General features: G+C 36.3%; 1 protein-coding gene across 18 annotated transcripts in view; it reads right to left on the bottom strand.

The window, feature by feature from the left end:
* Positions 1 to 16381, bottom strand: part of FOXP1 (forkhead box P1) — a 666401-nt gene that overhangs the window by 370143 nt on the left and 279877 nt on the right. For 2 of the 18 annotated variants that reach the window (XM_083354284.1, XM_083354283.1), the window contains exons 6-7: positions 5547 to 5599; positions 3334 to 3395 (exon numbers count right to left, since the gene is read on the bottom strand). The exons of the other annotated variants lie outside the window; for them this stretch is intronic. The gene's annotated coding sequence lies outside the window, so the exon portion shown is untranslated. The remainder of the gene's footprint in view (positions 1 to 3333; positions 3396 to 5546; positions 5600 to 16381) is intronic. 18 annotated transcript variants of the gene reach the window in all.

Consider the following 16381-nt stretch of genomic DNA (forward strand, 5'->3'; position numbering starts at 1 on the left):
TAATCCGTAAAGATACAATTTAAGTTGTATGATATAAGCTTTTAGGTTTCAGCTTTACAGTGTATGTGATATCTGATATAATAAATCCATTTGCTGACATATCCAATACCGTCTTTTCTAACATAAAAATTCTAGTTTGCTTTCAGGTTTTGACATAATACACATTTTATTGTTCTACCAATATGCACAAATCTGTACCCTCCTCCCTTCCAATCACTTTCAAATTCGAGTGAATTTAACAGTTTCACTCTTGATGTTAAGGAGGAAGAGGGATGTTACACAAGGAAGAACTTTCTAATATTCCTGTCTTTCTGGCAACTTTGCTTCTGCTTCCAGGATACCCATAACATAGAAGTCTAGATTTTTTTTTTCCAAAATTGGCAGATTATTCTCTTACCTTCCAGCAAAGCAATAACCTTGGCTGTGGTCATGTGAAACTATCTTTGAGGTATCCCTTTACTGCCTTTAAACACCGAAGCAATAAAAACAATATTTGCTCTTGTACCTTTGAAATTGTAACAAAAGCTTTGTTTTAGCATTTACCACAGTGTGCAATAAGAGTTAATAATCAAATCTGTCCCAACCCCCACAAATGTTAAACAAAAAGATAAAAGAAATGCAAATAGCTATTGTCATGGAAAGTTAAAGTACCTGTCTGTATTTTTAAGTGAAAACTATTATCTCTATCAATCAAAATTTAAGAATACAATAGCGCTAATCACATAAGGCGCTTTGACTGAGGTGCTTTTTCCTCATAAAGAGACTATAAAAGTAATACATTTACAATTATTTAGGCTATTTACAATGTTGCTATTAAAAAAAAAACCTTAGGCATCTTATTGTTAATAAAATGTTCCTGAATTTGTGTATTATTCTGCACTCAAAAAAAAAAAAAACAGCCAGTCTTTACACATTTTAATAACACTGATGCAATTTTATTCAGATCCTTACACTTGCAACATGTGGTAGAACAGCACACTCTTCTGTTTGAGAAGAGTCACTCAGATGAAGGAAATAGTTAATTGGTAACCTAAACACCTATTTCTGATCCAAAGAGTAATATCTCTATGTTCACCAACCTAGAATATATTGCCATTGAAAGCGCTAAAGATTAGCTATTTTTCATTTTGTCATTAAAAACAACAACAGGAAAACAATCTTCCTTTGAATCTGGACTTTTAAAAGGCAGCTTCCAGCTAACATCCTCTAAGATATTTCAGTCTCCCTGTTCCTTTTTTATTCTTTTCTGAACCAGGTTCAGTTAGAAATGGACTTGTCACACAATTGATAAAATAACATGCTGCAACAATTTTGTCTTGATTAAAAGCAACAGCAAGCGATCTTTAAATTGGCTTTTGTAAACAGTTAAAAGTAGGATGCCATTATGCAAATTATGCCCCTTATGAAGAAGCAACAGCGATGTTATCTTCCTCCACCCGTTGTCCTCCGTACATACAGGTTTCCAATGCTGTGGCTCTGTTACTGCTTGCATCAGAGTTAACATCTCTAGTGAGCTATTAATATCAGCAAAGAAACATTACAAACTGCACATTAAAAAAATCCCTACTAAAAATTGAGGGGTCTAACTGAGGATACAAAAATGAGATTCCTTCTGTAATTTCCCACAGAAACAGAAACACACACACACACACACACACACACACATGCGCATGCACACACATACACACACACACACACACACACAGAGAGAGAGAGAGAGAGAGAGAATAAAGCCACAACTTATGTTGCATACTATTTTAAAGTTTTTGAGAAACAAAGCATCATCCAAACAACTTACATATCAGGGGGGAAAAAGCAGGCTAAATATGTTCTTTAACAGCTTCCAAAAAAGCCATGTTAGGCTTTGCTATTCTTCTGTGCAAGAGAAGAACACAGAAAACTCTGCAATCACAACCACTACAACTAACTCTTTAAAACTAAGGCTCTTTTAAAACTCGGATTAAGAAATAATGCTGAACAGTTAGTTAAGAAGTGGACAAGAAGTGGCATTTCACAGCATACACTTACCCATTAATGAAGAAGCTTTGAACTGTAGCAGTAATTCTCAACCAAGTGAGAAAAGTTGAGAATCCTGAAACACCATAGGCACACTTCTAACTATCCAGACTTTTTTCTGCTTCAACATTGGCTGCAGTGTAAGGAAGAAGTGAAGGTATGTGGTCTAAACACAACAAAAGCCACTGCCTTACTCTAAGATTAAATATGCAGGAAGAGGCCCCTTTGCATAAACACAAACACTCAGCAAATGAGTAACTGGCTCAAATCAGACGCCTGCTGTGCATTCTACCTGTCCTGATCTCTCCCAAGCTGCACAGCTTGTTTAATAGAGATGGTGGCTGAAAGATCACACAGCTACACGCAATCCTTTCTTAAAGAACAGCAATAGCAACTAATAAATAGGAATAATATTAAGTACTAAATTGAGAGTTGCCTTTACAAAAGAAAATATTTCCTCACCCACACACCTTTCAAAGCAGTAGAAGACAAAGAGACAGACATGCAGAAAAAAACCTGTAGGTAGCAATACTTTCTCTAATTAAACCTCAAATTCATCAGAATTATAGGTTTTGATCTGCTAAGCAAGCTTACTTTAAAAGTAGTTCTGTGATATACTCAAAACTTTTTTTCCCCAAGCAAATGTGTTGACAACTATACTGTTTATTTCCAAAAATGGACTTTGCAACTTACACCCTGAAATATGTGGAGGGAAAAAAAACATGATTTTTTTTCTTCCTCTTTGCTAGCTGTTTCAAAATCAGCAAGTAACAATTTTAATGCTCAAGCTGTGTTCTTTCAAAATTATTTTTATTGCATAAAATGTTCCAGAACGGCATCCGTTATATATATTTAAAAAATCCATTACTTTCTATTAAGCTGTTCTACTTGGTGGTAAAGGAGGTGGAAGAAAATGTAATACTTAAAAACAAACATATGACTCAGATTCTTTGTGACTTGCTCTGAAACAGTATGGGCAAAATCCAACCAAAGTTTAATTCTATTGATTCTACATACATATATATATCCATCATGCTATTTATTCCCTTTCAGGTTAAGCAACCTTGTGCAAAGTTTAGAAAGGAAGCAAGCAATAGTAAACCAAATAAAGGACTGAGGTAAGAAAAGGAAATATTTAAATCTAAGTTATGTGAATACTTTTAATTCTGATTTTCTGTTCCTTTCCACAGTTTCATATATTGGGCGTTTTTTCCTGACTCTTCAGTTCTATGAAATAAATTCAACAGGAATTAATACCAAATAGAAATCAAATTTTAAGCACACATTAGCTGCCCTCTGGAAACGAAAAATTCTGACCTGATTTAACTTCGATAGGATAATGTTGTACGTGTATTTCCAAAGCATTTAAGTTTCATCATCTATATATAAAGAAAATTTGACATTTGATCAATACATTCAATATAAAAATGATACAATTTTGAAAGAGTGGCATTTTTTTGTTTAGAAAAATCTTTGTATCTACATATTTTTCAAACGGGGAAAGAAAAAAAATATAGTTTAAGTTTTTTTCTTTTTTTAGTGGCATGTTTCATGAGGTAAAGGAAGCAGAGGCTAAAAAGAATTTTTCAGTCTCGAGTCATATGCTTCGAACAGCCCAGGACAGAAGTCAAACCAGTCTTCTTGAAAACGACCTTCCAGAAGCTCAGGAAAATGCATCCCTTCTCAAGGACTCTTAGAAAATTGATTCTTCACCATCCTTAATAAGTTTTTGTTACTCATATTGTTAGATGAAGATGAATTGTGGAAAAGAAGTACTGTAAATGTGAAGGAAACCCAGACACATTGTGATATCCAGCCATGGAAACTGGTGGTGACACAATCCAATGATGAGCCCTTTACTCTGAAGCCTTCACCAGCTTTGAAGATAGGCACTACCAAAAACTGACAGAAAACTGCTGCATCACAGCAAAACACCCACACTTATTACAGTTATGAGAGATTATGTGAGAACAATTAATCAGTGGGATGGCTTGCTTCAAGAAGCTGTCATTTTTCCATCGCTGGAGGTTTTTTAAGAAGATATCGGACAACCATTTGTCTGGAATGGTATAGGGTCTCTTGCCCGGGCAAGGGGTTGGACTATAAGACTTCCAAGGTCCCTTTCGATTCTGTTATTCTGTATTCTGTATGCCCAGTGTTTACATTGTGCTGGATCCTCCACTTTCAGGCTAGGACTGCAGAGCCACCTCTATGTCAATAGATAAAAATGCACAACAGTATGTCTTCTTCGAACCTGGAGATCTACCTATAAGCACATTGTGATAGAGGAAGTATATTAGGATTGTGGATTAAGTCAATCCATTTTTCTTTACTTTGGAGATTTTGTTATAAGCTGCAAGGAGTCTGCATGATTTGCTGATGTACAATTTTAATACTGTAGATAATAATATCAACAACATCAACAATAAGTTACAGGATTGATTATATGCTGAAAGTAATTCAGGGAGATTAATCTGAGTAGGCAACTGGGGATGACAACAACTTTTTTTTTCAGGAACATGTTCTTTTGAACTTATTATTACATTTTTAGGAAAACAAAACACAAGGATTCTATCAAACTGTTTATTTCCCTGAAGGAATAGCATCTGCCAGCAAAATAGATTCCCACCCTCTGCTCCATCACTCTGCATTATCTCCTAACCTGTTCTAGTTGAGAGATCATGATGGGGACAATGAGCAGAAAGGCTAGAGAAGCAGAGCAGAGAAAATCCAATTGTATCAGCTGCTTATTTACCCCACAACTTTCCAATGAGAGTATATTTTCATAAGGACAAATTTTAACAGTCTGGACATTTTTATTAACCATTATTTGTAAACAAATCATTGAATAAAAATGCTTTCATGTAAAAGGCTAGAGATGTTTTCATGTAAAAGGCTAGAGATCAATGGAAGCTCCACTGATCCCCCAAAATGTGGGTGCTTTTATACAGTTAAGGGGTCCTTGGTGATCTCTGTGCTTGGTTGTTTTCTTGCAGACATTTCATTATCCAAACTAGGTAATATCATCAGTGCTAGTAGGAAGTGGAGTTTTCTCTCATTGTATATTTTAGTGGCTTTATTACACATGCATTTTAATGTTTATTTTAGAGGCTCTCTTGCTAATTCATGGATATAAATTCTGTGAAGGTTTGGGAGCCAGAACTGTTTGTGCACAAATATTCTGTCTTTCATTGTACACTCATATATCCAGGGCTCTGGAAGCTCCTTCCAAGAGAGGACATAACACGGGAACTTCTGTCATTATGGTGTTTTTTCCCCACTAGGAATACTACAGTTATCCCAAAGGGAGAATCTTACCCTTAATAATTATCAGAGAATTTTTCCATTTTCTGAAAGATATTGGAGGAAAACTTCCATCCTGATTCACTGACCAGAGATGTGGTGGAGAATTTGGAAATATTATTTGGGTCCAGCAATATTTAAAACCATTCTTGCATTCAGAAGCTAGAATTTATTTCCCTGATATTTTGGGAAAGTAATATTTAACAAACCATATTTAAAACCCTTACCAAGAAGATTCCAGGAACACCTCTACTGGTCACTGTTTTTGTACTGAACTGACCTTTAAAATAAGGTGTCAGATAAGAAATCTAATCAGGATGCAAATAAAATACAGAGCAAAATGTAATCAGTCTATCACTACGTAAGAGCTTTTTTTCTATCCCCATGGAGGCATTTCTGCTGGTGTGTGTGTGTGTGTGTGTGAGAGAGAGAGAGAGAGAGGGGGGGGAGAGAGAGAGAGAGAGGAGAGAGGAGAGAGAGAGAGAGAGAGAGAGAGAGAGAGAGAGAGAGAGAGAGAGAGAGAGAGAGAGAGAGAGAGAGAGAAAGAAAGAAAGAGAGAGAGAGAGAGAGAGACTTTTTGGTAAACTAATGGAAGTGCTGTTAGCGAAATCCAATATCACACCAAACACAAAACAATTGAATATATTATACAGTTACAGGTGGTTTCTAATTTCAAAGCTAATAGATGTTGCATACAAATTAATATTTGAATCAGGAAAATGAAATAAATCACACTAAATAGATATCATTGTATTTTGGATTTGCCTATCTCTTCCGCTGTAAGGCTCCTTACCCAGGACTCTCTTAAGTGTGTGGTAAGATATCTGTAAGAAGACTCAAATGTTCAAAATACCATTTCCAAAAAAAGCTCAACTGACTATATAGTTGTTAGGAAATAAAGCTAATAAAAAAGGTCCAGAGTTTTGAGGGAGGAGAGTGGGACCTCCAGAAAATAAACAGAGTATATAGTTTCAAAGGCTACAGACACAGACATTTCATTGTTCAAGCCAATTATCAGTGGAAAATAATAACAACAGATGGATTCAGAGTCACTGACTTTTCATATGCACTTCATCTCTGCACAACAGATGATGAAATGTGAGAGCTATCTCAGAAAGGGAAAACATCTTTCAGTAAAAGAACTCTATACTCCAGATGGGGACCTTCTAAAGCAGCTGATTATCCTCTTATAATGTTTTGAAGATAGACTTACTATAACATTTCAAGAACTCATCAGATATGAAGAGTACAATGGCATCATTGTTTAGGAGGGGGGGAAACTGATTTATGACTGAAAATAGTCACACACATTTCTAGAAGGTTAGCAATGTGCATTTCCTGTTTCCACATCAAGTGCTTTCAGCTTCAAATAAAGGCCTGATCCCATCCTTCATGAACTGGCATAAAACTAAAATGGGGATTTTGCCAATGGAATAGGCCCAAAATTGGAACGTCTGCTTCTGGCAGAAGAATAATTCTCCTTCCAGCATATACAGATACACACTTTTGCTACTTGGGAAATAAAATTCTCAAAATATCTGTCTCAAGAAAGAATATTCAGTTATTTAATGCAAAAAAGGAGGGCTGAATTATTAATTAACGGTTTCAGTACGGTACTGCTGCCTACAAGTTATCCAGAACCTTGAAACAAATATGATAGTTACTTAGCACATATAAGCGTTCGGACAATAGATTCATGTACTCTTAGAAAATGTAATCCTTAAATATGTTGCAGGAAGCACTCATGAACTATACTGATGACTCTGCATCAATCCGAATAATCAGGATAAATGAATATAGCTTGTCATTTCTTTCCAATGGCACATAGGAAGTTACTTCTGAAACCTATAAGAATTTCAGCGACAATGAAAGATCACTAACTCTGCTGGTAAATATATTTCAAAATAGCAAAAGAAACTATCCAAATTATAGCCCAGGATCGGTTAGATTGTATTTTCTGGTGATCAATTCCCATCTAAAAAAATGGAGATAATAATGAGTTGGATTAAAATTATTTTAGCATCAGTAGTAGAAATGCCTTGCATATTAAAAACTACACATGATTAATAATATCTATACAAAAGATTAATGGCTGTACATGCATTTTTTCTATGTTGACCTATGATTGGTAAGTGAGGTAAATCAAACTGACATGTAGTAAATCATACATATCAATTTTTCACTATTACTCATATATTCTAGCAAATGAAGCATAATATGCTTTCAGCAAGAAGTAAGAGTAATATGCAAATTTTGATAGGTCAATTGATAAGCAAACCCAGTAAGAATTAGTTAAATATTCAGTTACAAAAACAGCCCCCTCCCTAACCATATCAGACCTAATTTAAATTCCACAAATTTCAGTATTTTGGATAACATGAAAAACATTTATCATACTTTCAAGAAGCTATATTAAGGTTTTCTTAATGTCTTCATCAATTACATCGTGTACACTCTCCCTTCAACTTTTTAATCCAAAATCAGCATCTGTATATAATGTGAGCATTTGTGTGTGTACAAGTATATAATAAAATATATTTTATTAAACAAATAAAGGAGAGAGAAAAGGAAAAAAGCAGAAGACAAAAACCTACGAACTTATATTGAGCAAGCAAATCAATTTTTAAACTCAGCACTAAACCTTGACCACATGAAACAATATTCGTCAACCTTTCCATTGTGGTAAAAGAGAGCCAGTTCAAAGTATTTAGAAAACAAGATTTTTACAAATGCAAAATTGTACATGGAGTGTGGCACTGTTTTTTGGGGGGGAGGTATGGGTAAACTGTAGAGGAAAAAAAGCAGATTGAAGCTCTCACCATATTCTTAATCTACCCGCTTATTTTGAAATAAACATGGGCTATATATAGTATATATGGGATGCGGTGGCTCAGTGGGTTAGGACGCTGAGCTTGTTGATCAGAAGATCGGCAGTTTGGCGGGTCAAATCCCAAATGCTGTGTAGCAGAGTGAGCGCCTGTTACTCGTCCCAGCTTCTGCCAACCTAGCAGTTCGAAAGCACGTAAAAATGCAAGTAGAAAAATAGGGACCACTATGGTGGGAAGGTAACAGCGTTCCATGCGCCTTTGGCATTTAGTCATGCCAGTCACATGGCAACGGAGATGTCCTCGGACAAGCGCTGGCTCTTCAGCTTTGAAACGGAGATGAGCACCGGCCCCTAGAGTTGGAAACAACTAGCACGCATGTGCAGGGGAACCTTTACCTTTACCTATATATAGTATGATTTACTAGACATAACCTATTTATTCTTTTATCTATATTTATCTTTTTATCACTGAACTTCAATCCTATGGCTTCATAGATTTGTTGATGTAATTTTCTTGGCAATAGGAAAAAAAATGGTTTGCCACTATCTTCTTTTAAAATGTGCTGCTAAATTTCCAAATCTCATACTGGGATTTTCTAATGATCTCCTTTTCCATTATTAATCATGTTCAATCTTAATTACTTTGTTGAAATCAGCCTGAAATAACAAAAATACTTGCATGCCAACATTAATCTGATGCCTTTCATTCATTTACCTTTTTACTAACTATATTTAAGGATAGCTTTTGCTTAACAATGGTAATTTGGACTGGAATTTCTACCATTAAGTGAAGCAGATGTAAGGTGAGATGTCAGGTGACCACATCACTTACCAATAGCAATCCCATCTGCCCATATTCAAACTATCAAGGCTGAGAAACACTGCTTTAGGAATTTGATTCTAGAAGTGATGTTTTAATTGAGATATACTATAAATATATAGGCTTACTGTTTGATTGATTAAAATACCGGCACTCAGGAATCCCTGGCTCCTGTAAGCTGTAACTTACAGCTTTCCACACCAAAATCCCTTCCTCAAATGTCAGTTCTTTGATGGTCAGTATTAGATTATCATAGATGGCAACAAAGAGATTAAACACACTAATTCTTTGTTGCCTTTGAGTAGGAATATGGTCAACCCAAAGTTCTAAGGAATTTAAACAAATTTCAATAATCTACATGATACAAAAGTAAAAAGAAAACAAAAGGTGAAGTGCATAAAGTAACCTAAGCATTATGCATGTCATCTGGAGGGGAACTTTCACAGATTGGTTGAGTTTAGGAAAGTACCTGTTATGGTCCTTACAATGTCACATATTGAAGTTGTCTAGCAAGTAGTCAGGACATATCCATTCTGAGTGCACTGAAAATCCAGGTTGTGGGGCAGCAAAATATATGTCATGTCTTACTCTTATTTCTCTGGGAAGGGCGAGAGCAAAGCAAACCATCTGTGTGGATGTGGCTTAAGATGTGTGAAACCACAAATATTTTACTTGTGGTAAAATACTCATAATAGCACATGAGTATTTTGCTGCCTACATTTGCTGTATGCCTCAGACATTTTTCTAGTTTTGTCTCATGGAATGGAATTAACATGATGAAGTATTTACATTATATTCTGAACATTTCCAAGGAAGAAATGCGGCAGAAGTATTTAGAGAAAACTAATAATCTGATATGTAATCCACCAAACCTTCCAAACATAAAATACTCATAAACCAAGTTAACTCTAAATTAAATTAAATAAGAAGAATTCAATCAGTTGGAACCCTCAAGTATGAATTAGACTATAAATAATTTTCATCTATTGTCATTGTGAATCTGAATATTTCCACAAGAATTTGAAATATGATGCTCTTCACCTTGTACAATTAAGCAAAGTAACAATTTAACTACAATCTGTTGATATATATGAAATTGATCATTTCATAGAATGCAATGGCAGACCAGGTAGCTGGGTTTGTGGAACCTCACTTGAGATTATCTAATCCACAAAAAGGATTACAACAAAACTATTTTATAGCCAATCATGGAGGAGAGGGCAAAGTATTCTTAGCCCTATCTGTGACATCCTGTATGCTATTTCATCTTGTAATATCTTCTTCTTTGCCTTTTAATCTGCTTTTACTAGCACATTATGTATCAACGAAACTGGGTACAAGAAATTATGGGAGATATATTTCCCTTAAGGATTCCTGCAGAGTATCTCCAGTCTACTGCCAGCTAAAACAGAACAAGGGGACAACGTTCAGGATAGCCCTTAACTCACATCCTTTTGATATGTGTTGATCATATTGTTTAGTATCCTTGAGGCAAAAAATTTCACCAATTTAATGAAAGATACAAGCAGGAAAATAAAATTGGTACCGGTATGTGTTAAAGAGCAAGATTATAAAACAAAAGAAACTAACTAGGGATTTTAATCCAATCTAGAAAAGAAATGCATCAGTTTAGACGTTGGGGTCTTTCACCCAAAAAATGTACACTGCCGGCATCTTTATACTGAAATAGGGACAAACATTTGGATTAATTAACCTCCTAAAATAGAAATGTTTACAATAGTTACAGCATAAAGTTAAAAGATTATTAAGGTTATTGATGGTGAGAACAACTATTCTTAATGTATTATAATTGCTTCTATATTCTAAACATCTTGAGAAGGATGCTCTTCAGTAAAGTGTTACCTCTTTACTAGTAAGGTGGGCAGCCAATAAATTTAATAAATAGAATAGAGCTGGAAGGGACCTTGGGGGCCTTCTAGTCCAGCGTCCTGCTCAAGCAGGAGAACCTATACCATCTCAGACAAGTAACTGTCTAGCCTCTTTTTAAAAATCTCCAGTGATGGAGCGCCCATGATTTATGGGGACAAGCTATTCCACTGGTTAATTGTCCTCACTGTCAGGAAGTTTCTCCTTAATTCCAGGTTGCTTCTCTCTTTGATCAGTTTCCAACCATTGTTTCTTGTCCTGTCCTCTGGTGAATAATGTGACCCCCTCTTCTTTATGGCAGCCCCTCAAATACTGGAATACTGCTATCATGTCTCCATTTCTTCTTTTCTTTAGACTAGCCAAACTCAAGTCCTACAGCCATTCTTCGTATGTTTTAGTCTCCAGGCCTATGATCATCTTTGTTGCTCTTCTCTGAATTTTTTCCATACTCTCAAAATCTTTTTTATGATATGGTGACCAAAATTAGCTGCAGTATTCCAGGTGTGGTCTTACTAGGGTTTTATAAAACGATACTAATACCTTGTGTGATCTTGATTCTATGCCTCTGTTTATACAACCCAGGATTGTATTAGCTTTTTTTGGCTGCTGCTGCACACTGCTGGTTCATGGTTAAGTGATCGTCCACTAGGACTCCAAGGTCACTCTCACAGTTACTGTTTTTAAGCTAGATCTTGCCCAACCTGCAATTGTACCTTTGATTTTTCCTACCTAAATGTTAAACTTTGCTTTTATCCACATTGACTCATCTTGTTGGGCCCATTGTTCAAGTCTATCAAGATATTTTTGGATCCTGAGTTTGTCTTAATTTAATTTAATTTTAATTTTATTAAATTTATATACCGCCCTTTCCCGAAGGACTCAGGGCAGTTTACAGGGTATTTAAAATCAAACAGTACAAAATACAAAAGTTAAAAAACAATTTAAAAAGATTAAATTATCCCTTAACTAAAAACCTCAGTTAAAAATTCTCAGCCTGGGCCGGAGAGCTCAAAGAGCCAGGTCTTCAGGTCCCGGCGGAATGAACGAAGGTCAGGGGCAGTCCTAAGCTCCACGGGTAGCTGGTTCCAGAGGGCAGGCGCACCCACAGAGAAGGCCCTCCCCCTGGGTGTTATCCGCCGGCAATCTTTTACCGGCGGCACCCTGAGAAGACCCTCCCTGTGTGAGCGCACTGGACGAAGGGAGTTTGATGCTGGCAGGAGGTGTTCCCTCAAATATCCCGGACCCAAGCCATTTAGGGCTTTATAGGTCATCACCAGCACCTTGAATCTCACCCGAAGGGCAACCGGAAGCCAATGTAGCTCACGGAGTAGAGGTGTTACATGGGAGTATCGGCAGGCCCCCATCACTACTCGTCTTCTGGGGTGTTGCATACTGTCTGTTTGGTGTCATCTGCAAATTTGATTCAATTCCCTCATCTAAGTCATTGATGAAGATATTGAAGAGTACTGGGCCTAAGATGGAACCTTGTGGTACTCCACTGCTACTTCTCTCCATGTGGATGTAGTACCATTGAGGACTACTTGTTGAGTACGGTTTGCCAGCTACAGATCTATCTGGTGGTGATGTTGTCTATTCCACCTTTTTCTAGCTTACTAAGGAGTAGGTTGTGGTCTACTTTATCAAATGCCTTACTGATGTCTAAGTACACTACGTCCACAGTATTTTACTGGTCTATTAATTTAGTCACTTTATCGAAGAATGAAATAAGATTGGTTTGGCATGATCTGTTTTTAACAAACCCATGCTGGCTACTAGTTATAACTTTGTTTGCATCTAGTTGTTCGCAGATCTGTTTTTGATTATCTTTTCTAGGATCTTCCCAGGTATCGATGTTAAACTGACTGGTCTATAGTTTCCTGGGTCCATTTGTTTTTTTTTCTCCCTTTCTTGAAGATGGGAACCACATCAGCCCTTTTCCAATCTTCAGGTACTTCTCCAGTGCTCCAGGATTTTTGAAAGATGTGGTGCAATGGTTCTAAGATAACATTTGCCAGCTGCTTCAGAACTTCGAGATGTAATCTGTCAGGTGATTTATATTTGTCAAGGTCGGATAGATGTTCTCTTGCCATTTTCTTGCTTAATTTTTGTTTCTAATTTTCTTTTGCAGTGGGTTATTTTTATATGTTGGGCTATAGTTTCTTTTTGTGTGAAGACTGATGCAAAGTATGAGTTAAGCAGCTCTGCTTTCTCCCTGTTGCCTGTTATTTCCTTGCCCTCTTCTCTCTTTAGTGGGCCTACAATTTCCTTGACTTTTTTCTTGTTGTTAAGATGTTGGAAGAAACTTTTTTTCTTATCCATGATTTCTGTTGCAAGTCGTTTGTTCTGAGCCTTTGCTTTCCTGACTTCATCTTTGCATGTTCTGGCTGTCTGCTGATAATCAGCTTAGTTATGTGCCCCTCTTTCCATTTTTTGTATTTATACTTTTTGTCTTTCAGTTTGTCAGAGAGATCTTTGTGCAGCCATGCTGGTTTCTTCTTGAATTTGTTTTTCTTTTTCAGGGGTATTGTGCTGGTCTAGGCTTTTATGATTGCATTTTTCAGAGTTTCCCACGCTTCTTGGGTTGTTTTCCCCTTTAGGATTTTCATCCATGGTATCTTTCCTAGGTTCTCTCTGAGTTTGTTAAAGTCAGCTCTTTTAAAGTTCAAGACTCTGGTTGGATTGTTTTCTGTTGTTAGTGTTTGTGTTATATTAAATTCCAGTATGATGTGGTCACTATCGCCCAAGGTTCCGGCAACTTCAACTCCCTCTATCATTTCTTCTCTATTAGTTAGAATTAAGTCCAGTATGGCTTTACATCTAGTTCCCTAGTTCTAATACACCTGGCCCAGAATTACGAAGCTTTATGGAAGACATCGAAATCATACTGAAAAGGACAAGATTTCTCTTGCAAACAAATTGTCATACTGTATAGTTCAGTGTCCATTTTAAACTCACCTATATATAAATGTATTTTTTGTGTTTTACTATATTGTTAAAATGTTCTTAACTATCTAAAATTATTTGTGCTTAACCATTTCCAATTCTTCCCACCTATGTGACTTCTGGTTTTCTCTCTCTCTCTCTCTCTCTCTCTCTCTCTCTCTCTCTCTCTCTCTCTCTTTCAAAACTTTCAGAAAGTGACAAGCATAATGTTAAGCTTGTCATTTTGCACTATGTGATCAAAACTGTTCAGGTTTTAGGTTTGCATACTCCACCCTGACTTTTCCTTCCTGGTTCAGTCATGAAACTGAAACCAGAAATGTTAGTTTGAGTTTGAAAGAGCTAGAATGGACCTAGGAACTAGTTTAGCTTCTGATACTATAACATATAACTTATCAAGGTAACTTGAGTATTAAATGTAGCCTAGGAAAATGGCAGTATTAAGAATAATTGTAGTATCCTCTTAAATGGGATACTATCCTCGATTAGGAATTGTTCTTCTTCAGTAAGGCAGTTTCAACTCAAGTAATTTTTGGTGCTAATACCACACAAAACAAACTACATAAAATATACTGCAGTGTCAGCACTACCTGAATTACATTTTTAAAACAAAATTAAAATAAATTTGGTTAGAACTTTGTTTCTACTAGCAGATCATCCCCTAAATAGAGGAACACGAATTGGACACTTTTTCTACCCCTCCTATATCCTCATTTGCCTACCAAAATTTGCTCTAGGAAGCACCTGCATATGTCTATGTGTGAACTACAGACAGTAGGGGTGGGAGAGTAAGCATGTTTTGTCTTTCTCCTGGGCTAGCAAAATCCTCTGGTGTGGCTTTGTTCCATTTTTAAATGGGAAGACACCTTTGTTTCATGGATGACTACTTAGGATACAAAGCATTATGCAATTAGTAAACCTATAAAAACAGCTAAGTGTCACAGTGAAATAATTACAAGTTGCTAAGCAGCCTATAATAAGCAATTACTACATGCACAGAAAAGGCATTGTGGCTGCTATTTTTGATCACTAATTTCAACCAGAGAGGTGGCACCTGCCTTTTCCTGCAACTGAAAAAATTGAACAAGCTTGATATGTCCCTACATGGAGCAGTCTGCTTAGTGCTACATGTGATCATGTGTGGATTTAACACATGGAAAATGAGTATTTAGCCTCACTTCCTACAACCTTCTCCTTAAAGTTCCCTGATTAACCCTAACCAGTGATTGAGTAAAGTTGGGTTTCCAATGTTGCAGTGGTCTTCTTCAAAGAATAGAAAATTCTTCAGATCCTTTTCCTTAGTGCAAAAAGTTTTAACACTGAGAACTTAAAGGGCATGCTCATAGTCTTCGACACTTTTCGTTCTCACATGTCTATCAGTTCATACTGTGTAGGAAGAATTACTTTTCAGACAACATGGTTATTTAACTATTAAACTATAGAAGCTTTGAAGCACACCATGATCACAATGTGGATAGGCTGGCATTGTGGAAAGCAGAGTAGCAAACCACTGGATACTTCAGGATTTTTTTATTTACAAGTGGCTCAGATTTCTTTCAATTAAGTGGCACTATTTTTGGAAGTATTCCAGAAAAGTATCTGGTGTCTATGCTACTTTCAATCATATTATAATACTAAAAGAGCTCAGGTTTGGATTTAGTACCTGAAATTACACTATGTATATGCAGCGAAAAAAGAAAAATCACTAGTTTTTGTGTGGCAATTAGTTATCATGTGTTAAATCTGCCTGTTAAGCAAAAATATTGAGTTTTGTATTATTCTTACTGAGTCAAATCTTTTTTCTTAAAAAAAAACAACTTAAGTGAAAAAAGTTGCCACCTGATACAGATCACGGTAGGGTAGGCTATCTGATGCCTATCAGATGTGTTTTACTTAAATTTTAAAACTCTTTCCATAGGACACTGCAAAATATGATTAATGTTGCCTACCTCTTACATATTGACCACTCACTTGTCTATAGTGTCAGCTGTGCACAAACCTCCTTCCTTGGCTTGATAAATATAAGCATTGTATAAACATTTTACAGTTGCAACTCAGTTTTGGGGCAAACTAGGTGATTTTGGACAATATGAATTAAAACAGTCCATACTTTGACCAATATGCAAAGTGTAATCAACTGTGTTCATTGTCTCCTACAACAGCCCCTAATACTTCTTGAAAACCTACTCTGGTTCCATAAATTTCTCAGATGTTTGGATGCAACACAAGGAGTTATAATTAGGAACTAGAACTTGCTACAACAAAGAATGTGAACAAACAAGTAGTTTTACATGTGATTTCATTTCGGGGTGGGGGTAGGGGGGACTTGAGGGAAAGTCCAGGAATTAAGACATGTTTTTGCAGGATGTTAGCATGTTAATTGTGCAACGAATCCAGGTCAACAGGATTACTTTAATTTTCTAAGTTAAGAAGATCAACTGTGGAGGCAGAAAGCTTCTATAGTTCCCCTAAGAACCAGCTCACCCTGACCATACCTGCCTTTTGGAAAGCACTGAAGACCTGGTTCTTTCTTCAAGCAATGGTATGACACAATGGATGTGTTTCTTCCTGGCAGGTAATGTTTTTAT

Source organism: Vipera ursinii (genome assembly GCF_947247035.1).
Source record: "Vipera ursinii genome assembly, chromosome: 2".
NCBI lineage: Eukaryota > Metazoa > Chordata > Lepidosauria > Squamata > Viperidae > Vipera > Vipera ursinii.